Source organism: Triticum dicoccoides, chromosome 3B, assembly GCF_002162155.2.
Source record: "Triticum dicoccoides isolate Atlit2015 ecotype Zavitan chromosome 3B, WEW_v2.0, whole genome shotgun sequence".
Classification (NCBI taxonomy): Eukaryota; Viridiplantae; Streptophyta; class Magnoliopsida; order Poales; family Poaceae; genus Triticum; species Triticum dicoccoides.
Window position 1 is genome coordinate 150546789 of NC_041385.1, and position 9720 is coordinate 150556508.

The following is a 9720-nucleotide window of genomic DNA, read 5'->3' on the forward strand; positions in this document are numbered from 1 at the left end:
AGTTACTGCGCGCAGTAACGGCGTGAGAAGCCTAACCGTTCGCGCGGCCGCAGCGGATCCGTTCGCGTGCCGAGGTGCGGTAGTGGCGGGCCCTGCCAGACAGCCCGTCCCGTCGCGCGCATGGGATGGCAGACTGTTCCTGCCGCGTGGCGCCGCACGATAGGGCCACGGTGGGCGGCAGCAGGGAAGCGTATCAGGCACGCCGCCTGGTCTCCCGCCATGACTTCCGAGCTCTCCACAGAACAAGACGGCCCTCTACGAATCCAACTACAGATAGTCGGCCAGGAGGAAGACGGTAAACGAAGCCCAGATTCGACCACCGGAAGAATGAAACTGTTGAGGCCCCCCAGCGAGTCACTCTCGGAGCCTCACCAGCTTCGGGGACTACTGTTGGAGTAATGAGCCACGGGTAGGCTGACCCGAGCCCCAAAACCTTTCAAGACACCGGGGCAGGCTGCGCCCCTCAAAGCCGAGTCTCAGGTGACGACTCCCAGATGAACCGAGTTTCAGATGACGACTCCCAGATGAACCGAGTTTCAGATGACGACTCCCAGATGAGCCGAGTCTCGGGTGACGACTCCCAGATGAACCGAGTCTCAGATGACGACTCCCAGATGAACCGAGTCTCAGATGATGACTCCCAGATGGGCCGACTCATGGCCGGCGACTTCCGGAGGAGCCGGCTATAGAGAGTCGGCCCATGACTCTACACTCATTGCGGGTACGACCACGGCGTGGCCGTCACCTCCAGCCTGTGAGGGGTCGGCGTGGCTACAGTGTGTCGTACCGCCGGAGATCTCCGGCGTGGCCCGACACTGTAGCCTTGCCAGACCTGACCTCGGCCACAGTGCACGGCGCACTGTGGCCACGATGGCCTACCTATACGGCTCGAAGACGGCGGGCCCGCCAGTCAGTGAGAGCTAGAAGACGGCGGGTACGCCCCGAAGGCGGCCCCGTGGGAGTCGGCTCCCCGGAGTCGGCCAGCCCCTTTCACGGGTCCCACGCGCCATTAACCAGACAAGATGGGGAGTAACGACAGTGATCGCCCGATAGACGGCGGCACTGTTGCCACGACCCAATGACCAAGCCTGCGTCATCAAAAGCACGGCTACAGTGCCGGACTCGCCGGCGGGGCCCGCAAGTCGGCGGGCCCCATCAGTTGGCAGAGAAGACGGCGGCCTGTGAGACAGACGGCTGGGACCCGCGCCCAGCCGGATTACTATTGTATCCCTGGGGGTAGGCCTATATAAACCCCCCGGGGCACCCATGCAAAGGGTTCGCTCCCATTAGCCTTAGACCCGATGATATAGGAAGAAGAGGGCTAGCCTTGTCTCCTTCTACCTCCAGAATATAGCTCTAGGAGCAACCTTGTAGTCACTACGCCTTAGTGATCATGCGGAGACCCCGCAGAGCAGCAGTAGGGGTGTTATCTCCCCGAAGAGCCCCAAAGCTGGGTAAGATTCGCCGGTGTGCATGCCTTCCCCTAATCCCGTTTCCTGGCACCGGCGACGTTCTACTCGCTCCCACCATGATAAGCCATCCTTTGGCATATGTCGCACCCAACCCCCGACAGATGATCTCCGTAAGAAAAGTTCTTCTTACATTGCCAAGCGTTTACTATTATCTACTTACATGCCTCAAGTCAAGTCTAGTAACAAGAACAAGAAAGATCCTTCCTCTAGTAGTAACAATAATTATGCTAAATCAAATATTGTTGCTTCTAGTAGTTCTCTTGATTCCACTAATGATTCTCTTAGCCAAGTTACACTTGAGCAAGAAAATAGCTTATTGAAGGGAATTATAGAGAAAGGTGTATACAAGAGCCTTGCCGGGAGCAAGCAATTCGAGAAAATTGTACGCAAGCAAGGAAGGCACCGGAAGAATCAAGGTGTTGGTTTTTAACGAAAGTTCAATGCCAATGGAGTTGAGTGGGAAGAAGATCAATACCCCAAGATGAATTTTGTTCCTCAACAAGAGAAGTATGATCCTACTTCCTTCAAGGGAACACAAGCACAAGATGATCTTCCACCACAAGACCACAAGAACAAAGGCAAGGACAAGCTTCAAGAGGAGATTGATGCATTTGAAGAAGCACCCAAGGCCTTGGTCAAGTGGGTTCCCAAGACCACGTCAAGTTATACTTCATCAAGTACAACTACAACTCCAAGGATTCCCATCAAGATGATGTGGATCCCAAAGAAGAAGAACTAGAGAGTTCTTGAGGGTGACTCCGCCAACATTCTTCACTCATGTCATTATGGCAAGGACAAGTGCAATCAACTTCCACATCTTGCACTAGTTCAAGGAGTCACAAACCCTCATGTTGGTAAGGCAAGGGACAAGGTAACGTAATGATTTCATGGACATCATCTTGTGTGTGCATCACTCTATGTCTATGGATATTCTTGTTTGTTCCTTGTGGGACTAACCCATGTAGGTATGTTGAAAGTGCAACTCACTCCAAAGGATTGCTCCAAATGATCTACATCAACATTGAGCATCCACATCTTCAACACCTACATGAAGTCATCATCGACAAAACCCAAGGTTAGTTCATCCCTCTAAAAGGGGATCTCACATCTAGGGGGAGCTTAACTCTAAGAATTGAGTCAAAGCAACTCTAATGGTGTGAACACATCAATGCATTATGTAAAAGTGGTAACCCCACTTGAGCTTAAACGATGAGTATGATCTATGATCAAATGTTCTCATTTGACTCCTAAGTCAATACACTCATATATAGATGACCTAGTCATCGCCAATTGTTTGACAGATGCTAGAATTGGTTGTGCATGCTTTGCCACATATTTCACTTGCCATTCTATTGTGTGAGCATGTTGGTTGCATACTTTACTCATTCGAGGACATCCACTTGTTGCTTTGATTGTTTGGGTTCTTTTCTTTTTGCCAAGTGGATGGACAAGAATGCCTAAGAACCTTCTCTAGCTATCTATGATTTTCTCATCTCAAACTCTATTCATGCTACATCACAAAATTTGATCAAGTCAGATTCGAACCACTCTGTGTGAGGAGCACTCGGAGTCCCTGATTCGTTAGAGACTTAAACTTCCAAAACTTCTTTGTGATTCTCGGTCTGACCGATTCCTCCATTTCGGTCCCACCGAGATCACTAAGTTGATCTAAGTTTTCAATCTCGGTGTAACCGATTTGAACTTTTTGGTCCCACCGAGTTGCTGTAACTGTATACAGTTATGCATCTCGGTGCCACCGAGTTGTTCCACTCGGTCACACCGACAGGGTCGGGCTATATATACTCACGGGCAAAAATTTGGAAATTTCTCCAAACCCCTTCTCCCGTGGATTGCTCGCTCTGCCTCCAGGGTCTCCGGATCGTCTCCTCGTTGCCAGCCACCTCCAGTCGCTGGTCTCTGCTGCCATCAACGGAATTCACCTCCGCCGTTGCCGTCGTAGCGAGTTCATCGCCAAGCTAGGGTATGGACTCGATTACAGTGATATCCTCGTCTGATTCCTAGCACATTGTGTTCATCATGATTCTTGCCACGATTGAAACACTCCTATCCAGTCAATATAATCCTTAGAATAGATGCGATTTAAAAATTTAGGGTTTGGTTTCCACCGAAACCATCTCGGACCCACCGAGTTGAAAAACTCGGTCCCACCGATTTGGCTAACACCATCGCACTAGTAACTCTCGGTCTGACCGAGAATTGCTAATCGGTGTGACTGATTTTAAAACTGTGTGAAACCCTAGCAGTCTCGGTGCCACCGAACTGTGACTCGGTCCCACCGAGTTTACCAGTTTAGGTTCCAAAACTGCTTCGGTATCACCGAGTTTGAAAATCTATTGATCCGAAATGCTTTCTGTGGAAAACTAAAACTGAGTTTTTGAATCATTCTGTTGCAAAAATCTCTGCATTTTGTGATGCTCATCCATTCTATCTCATCTATAACTATTCACAGGGTCAGCAGTCAGTGATTTGCAGCATGTCAGACCAAAGTGATAGTCAGAACAAGTCAGAAGAGCAGATTCACATGAGTGAGGGCACTAGTCCCTCAAGTTCTTCAGATGATGGCAGCAGGAGCACCCTAAGCAATCTGCCTAAAGCTGCCACCAGGACAAGGAAGAAGAGAACCTCAGAATCTGAGGATGAGGATTATATGGCAGAAGAAGATGAGGCTACTTCCAAGAAGGTAGTGCTCAAAAAGGAGTATGGCTCAGCAAAGACCACAAAGCCTGGACTTAATAGGAAGGTCCCTGCCAAGAGGACACCTATGTTGAAGGTCAGAGGATGAACACAAATACCTGAAAAGCCTGATCCCAAAGAGCCTGCTGCAGAAAGAAAGAAAAGGAAAGAAAGGGTCAAAAATACCATGGCCGGAGTTGTTGGGCAACCTTCCATGATGGAAGAAGAAGAAGAGGTTGCTGCACCAGCACCCAAGGCACAAAAGCTGATGGGTGATGCTATAAAATCAGGGGCTGCAACATCAAAGCCCAAAGAAGCACCCAAAGCTGCCCCCAACCCCAAGATTGCACCAAAGTGGAATACCAGGAGTATTCCAGCTGCTGAGAAGAACAAGGCCCAGTGCCTGAAGTTGCTGATGAGGAAGAGGATGAAGGACAAGTCCTGAGGAAGCTAAAGCCCAAGATTCCAGACCACAATGATGCTCATCCTGTGGCTGAGGACATGAATATCAGGAGAGACTTAGGGTTGAGGCTATGGAGAATGACAGATCCATATGCCACCAGGAGAAGGACTGTTGTTGATTACAGGTTCCATACAAAGGAACAGCAGGACTTCTATGAGACAATCTTGTTAGACAAGAAGCCCATAGTGTGTGATATGAGGTGGGTCAACTGGACCTACATGGAAGAAAATGAGGAACACTATCCTGGAGTGCAAGACAGTTTTGTTGCTTGTGGAGTTGCAGATTTTGTTGGGCAAAAGCTCACCAACTGGAATGATGAACTCATTATGCAATTCTACTCCACAGCACACTTCTATCCAGATGGCAGGATAGTTTGGATGTCAGAAGGTACGAGGTACCAGTCAACCATAGAGGAATGGGCTAGTCTGATCAATGCCCCAAAGGAGAGTGAAGATGATTTGGATGTCTATGCCAAGAATAAGATGGGACACAATTCTATGTCACATATGTACAAGGAGATCCCAGACAAAGCTCTTGAGACTTTCAAGTTTGGGTCAGTTCATTTTGTTTTGTTAGGACTGCCAACGATCAACTGGATCTTAAGGCACACTCTTATGCCCAAGTCAGGTGACCAGAGCATGATTAGAGGGCATGCAATCAACTTGCTACATATATTTGATGTGCCACAGAAATTCAAGGTCATGAGCCTTATGGTTGAGACCATTAAGAGGACAGCAGCAGACCAGAAGAGAAGTTGTGGATATGCCCCACAGATTCATCAGTTGATTAACTCAAAGATGGGCACAGGAAAATATCTGTTGGATAAGGAACACTTTACTCTTTATCCAGACTTTGAGGACAATCAAGTTGTAATGAATGAGAATGAACCATCATCAGTGCAAGCTCAAGAGAAGAAGGAGAAAGCAAAGAGAGAGAAGGCTGCCAAGATGCCTACTCAAGAGGATGCATCTGAGTACTTTTTGAAGAACAAGCAGGACCAGCTTGGTTACTTGATAGCATCAACACTGAGGATTGAGAAGGGATTGGCCACCCTAACTCAAAATCAGGAGAGCCTGGAAAGAATCATGGAACAAAAATTCTATGATCTAGATGTCAAAGTAACTGAGATTCAGTCAGTTGTGGAGCAGCTTCAGGATGACATGCAGGAGAGGAAGGGCAAGACAACAACTGATGCATTTGCCAGAGTGCCTAGAGCTCAGAGGTCAGCTGCAGTGCCTGTGACAGACACTAGAGCCACATCATCTGCACCAGCAACTGCTCCTACAGCTCCAGTGCAACCAGCTCCAGCACCAACACCTCCAGCTCCATCCACATCAACTGAAGCCTTCGTCCGAGGAGCCATCTCTACACCACCAACTGAAGATCAAGCCTGAGAGTCGATCTAGCACTATGCATTTTCTATGAACTTTTTGGTAACTTGTTGCCAAAGGGGGAGAAAAATGTATAGATCATAGGCTTCGAGAGAGAGTGAGAGAGTGTTGCTTTTGTTCTCTCTTGCTTTGGTGATTAAACTTTGTTTGCTTTTGATTGCTTGAGATACTATGCTATTACCTGTGAGACATTGATGATCATGTGTTTGATCATAACCTACACTTATGCCTGTTTGATGATATTATCTTACCTATCCTTATATGCTCATTCACTTTGCTTGGTGATGAGTGCATGTATTCAATCTTTATTATTTTGAGCGCTCCACCAAGATGTATGTGACATGGAAGCGTAACCCATGAGCCTAATTCCTTGTGCATTTGCAGTCCAAAGCAAATCTTTAATTATGCACAAATTTAGGGGGAGCTCTTGCTTATCACATACTTCTCAAAGCGACGATGTTCTTTCAATCTTATTATCATTTGTCGAAGCTTTGATCTATATGTTGTCATCAATTACCAAAAAGGGGGAGATTGAAAGTGCAACTATCCCTAGGTGGTTTTGGTAATTCATAACAACATATAGCTCATTGAGCTAATGCTATTCCAAGACTATTATTTCAGAAAAGCTCAATGAATGGCATGGCATGGATGATGAAAGTGGATCCCTAAAAATATCAAGGACAAAGGATTGGCTCAAGCTCAAAAGCTCAAGACTCTTCATTTTACATTTTAGTGATCCAAGATCACATTGAGTCTATAGGAAAAGCCAATACTATCAAGGAGGGATGAGGTGTTGCTTAATGAGCCTCTTGCTTCAAGTGCTTGGTGATATGCTCCAAATACCCTCAACTACTTTCTCACATCCTCATATGACCTAAACCTAAAGTCAAAATCGGTCATACCGATTCTTTCTATCTGGCGCCACCGAGTTCAAATGTCATAGCCACTGCCACAAACCCTAGGCAAATCGGTCTTACCGATAGAGATCTCGGTCTCACCGAGATGGGATTGTAATATCTCTATTTCCCTTCATAACGTTTTGGTCTAACCGAAGTGAGCAATCGGTCCCACCGAGATTGCAATGTAAACTCTGTTTCCCTTTTGTAACATTTCAGTCTCACCGAAAAGAGCGAATTGGTCCCACCGAGTTTACCTGACCAACTCTCTCGTTAGCTAATTATGAAAATTGGTCTCACCGAGTTTGCGTAATCGGTCTCACCGAGATTACGTTATGCCCTAACCCTAACCATATCGGTCCTACCGAGTTGCATGTCGGTCCCACCAAAAATCCTAACGGTCACTAGGTTTACTGAATCGGTCCGACCGAGTTTGTTGATTCGGTCCCACCGAGTTTGGTGAATTGTGTGTAACGGTTAGATTTTGTGTGGAGGCTATATATAACCCTCCACCTCCTCTTCATTCGTGAAGAGAGCCATCAGAACAAACCTACATTTCCAACTTACCATTTCTGAGAGAGAACCACCTACTCATGTGTTGAGGCCAAGATATTCCATTCCTACCATATGAATCTTGATCTCTAGCCTTCCCCAAGTTTCTTTCCACTCAAATCTTCTTTCCACCAGATCTAAATCCCATGAGAGAGAGTTGAGTGTTGGGGAGACTATCATTTGAAGCACAAGAGCGAGGAGTTCATCATCAACGCACCATTTGTTACTTCTTGGAGAGTGGTGTCTCCTAGATTGGCTAGGTGTCACTTGGGAGCGTCCGACAAGATTGTGGAGTTGAACCAAGGAGTTTGTAAGGGCAAGGAGATCGCCTACTTCGTGAAGATCTACCGCTAGTGAGGCAAGTCCTTCGTGGGCGACGGCCATGGTGGGATAGACAAGGTTGCTTCTTCGTGGACCCTTCGTGGGTGGAGCCCTCCATGGGCTCGCGCAACCGTTACCCTTCGTGGGTTGAAGTCTCCATCAACGTGGATGTACGATAGCACCACCTATCAGAACCACGACAAAAACACCTGTGTCTCCAATTGCGTTTGAATCCTCCAAACCCTTCCCTTTACTTTCTTGCAAGTTGCATGCTTTAATTTCCGCTGCTCATATACTCTTTGCATGCTTGCTTGAATTGTGTGATGATTGCTTGACTTGTCCAAAGATTGCTAAAATCTGCCAAACTCTAAAATTGGGAAAAGGTTATGTTTTTTATTGGTCAAGTAGTCTAATCACCCCCCCCCCTCTAGACATACTTCAAGGTCCTACACCCGCCATCAGTGGGAGCATGGCGGCGAGGTGCTCGACGTCGGTGATGGTTGATGGGCTGAGGGCCACTTCGACAATGGGAGCAGCGGTCACGGCTGCGCAGCTGAATCACTTTCTTCCCCATCGGTCAGGAGCTTGGGAGCGAGGATTTAGTGGATCTGGAGGCGCCCTCGGTAGGAAATGGACGAGATCTGGAGCAAGACGGAAAGGAGGCAATGAAGGCTAGGTTGTGGGAGTTGGCCTTTTTGTCAGGCCGTGCCAGTTGCCGAGGCCGCATGGAGAAGCGGAGACGCCCACGTCCCATCAAGCGCCACGCGTCGGCTCGAACCGCAGGCGATTGGGGCCCGTGGTGTTCCACACTTGCCCTTTGGCTTCGCCCTGAAGCCAAGTGCGAGCGCGCCTTGGGCCTGGGAGATTTTGTCGGCATTTTGGGAACCAGGGTACCCAGACCTGCCTGCCTGCAACCCACGGAGTGGCTTCATCAACGGCCTGGTACGGCCCAACTTTGACTACGGCAAGACAATACCCTCACGAGGGGCCAAGCCTCGCGAGGCGGGCGACACCAAGACCTCCCGAGGGAGCAGCCTCCTAAGCAGAGCAGAGATTTCTATGCAAGACCTAGGCTCACGAGGCTGGATGACATCAGCCACGACGACCGAGGCCAGGCAAGCGCCAGTGGGCGCAGAGCAGCAGGTTTCTGTTTGGTGCAAAGGAGGCAAGCACAGGTGTGGAGTCCCAAGGGATCAGCCAAAGGTTGCCATTTGTGTGCAACGAGACCAAGACTGCCAGAATGGCAGGATGGATGTCATCGCCGAGCCCACCACGACGTCACGCTCAGAGGGTTTGCAGGAGAAGACCACCTTTAGTCAGGATTAATGTACTTCTTGTCCCGCTTCAAATTTGGCCGTTGTGGGATCCCTTCCCGCCTAAGTTTTGGAGGAAGATGACCAAGGCCACTATAAATAGGGCCTAGCCACCACCGTAGAGACTGATAGACTCATCACGTGATCAGCTCGTCGACCCACCAAGAGCTATTCACAAGAACACGCCTCCTAAGGTTGTTCTTCCACTTGTACTAGTTCATACTCAGCCCCTCGCGAGGCTAATCCACCACAAAGCAGGAGTAGGGTATTACACCAAAAGGTGGCCCAAACCTGGGTAAACTGCCGTGTCTTTCTCTGTTGTGTTCATCGAGCTAGGTCGTGAGAGCAGCGGATTGTTTGGCTTGAGAGGTAGAGTTCCTCACACATGCCCTAGAGTTCGAACCTTTCTTGGGTCTGCGGAGCCCGGAATCCGATACGTTACACTTAGATGACTTGAGGGATGTCAGTTTAAGTGGGAGTTCTTAAGTAATTTGATTAATTGAACTTTGATTTATCATGAACTTAGTCCTGATAGTATTTGCAAATTATGTTGTAGATCAATAGCTCGTGTTGTAGCTCCCCTATGTTTTTTGATATGTTCCTAGATAAAACTAAGTT